This window comes from Leptodactylus fuscus, chromosome 1, assembly GCF_031893055.1.
Source record: "Leptodactylus fuscus isolate aLepFus1 chromosome 1, aLepFus1.hap2, whole genome shotgun sequence".
NCBI lineage: Eukaryota > Metazoa > Chordata > Amphibia > Anura > Leptodactylidae > Leptodactylus > Leptodactylus fuscus.
In genome coordinates this window covers 25,789,673-25,790,462 of record NC_134265.1, presented here as the reverse complement: position 1 = coordinate 25,790,462, position 790 = coordinate 25,789,673, and the positions used below count along the sequence as shown (strand labels likewise).

At 45.2% G+C, this 790-nt stretch overlaps 1 protein-coding gene across 1 annotated transcript in view; it reads left to right on the top strand.

Annotated features, from left to right (window-relative positions):
- The first annotated feature begins 261 nt into the window (after positions 1-261).
- The window catches only part of CCBE1 (collagen and calcium binding EGF domains 1), a 281,966-nt gene continuing 281,437 nt past the window's right edge, over positions 262-790 (top strand). The window contains exon 1 of the mRNA XM_075268690.1: positions 262-790. This exon is cut by the window's right edge and continues 336 nt beyond it. The gene's annotated coding sequence lies outside the window, so the exon portion shown is untranslated.

Genomic DNA, 790 nt, shown 5'->3' with positions numbered 1-790 from the left:
TCTCTAAGAAGGATCAAGCTCCAAAGGGGCTCTGTATGCAGAAGACAAGCTCCAAAGGGATCTCTAAGAAGGATCAAGCTCCAAAGGGGCTCTGCATGCAGAAGACAAGCTCCAAAGGGATCTCTAAGAAGAATCAAGTTCCAAAGGGATTTGTACTTAGAAGAGGTAAAGCTCCAAAGGGATCTGTAAGAAGAAGAGGTGGATCTGAACCTAGAAGAGGCCAAGAACACCTTTAAGGATTCTACAAAAAGAAGTGATCTACTTGGAGAATCAAAAAGAGGTCAGGATCTGGCACAAGTAGATAACAAAACCCCAGGAGATCTACAGTGAGAAGAGATCCAAAGGGGAAATCTGCAAAGGTAAGAGATCAAGCTCCTAAGGGATCTATAACTAGAAGAGGATATTACAAAAAGAAGCAGAGAGAATCAAAAAGTGGTCAGGATCAAGTAGAGAAGACCACTAGGAGATCTGCAGCAAGAAGAGATCAAGGTAGAAAGGGTACAAGATCAAAGTGGATCTGTAACTAGAAGAGGTCAAGAAGACCTTCAGGGGTTTTGCACTAAGAAGCCAGCTACAAGGCTTTCAGGAGATCTGAAGCAAAAAGGGGACAAGCTCCAAAGAGGATCTGCAGCAAGAAAGTTTGCAAGAAGACAGCGGACCTGAAAGGGAACTGCTCTCCTGGAGGCTCAGCAGGAGCTGCTGTGCTGGGACTGTGTGTGAGACTTGCAGTGTCCTTCACTTGTCTTCCAGGGCTCTGTGATCTGCATTTCCAGCTCCTCCTCCAATATTA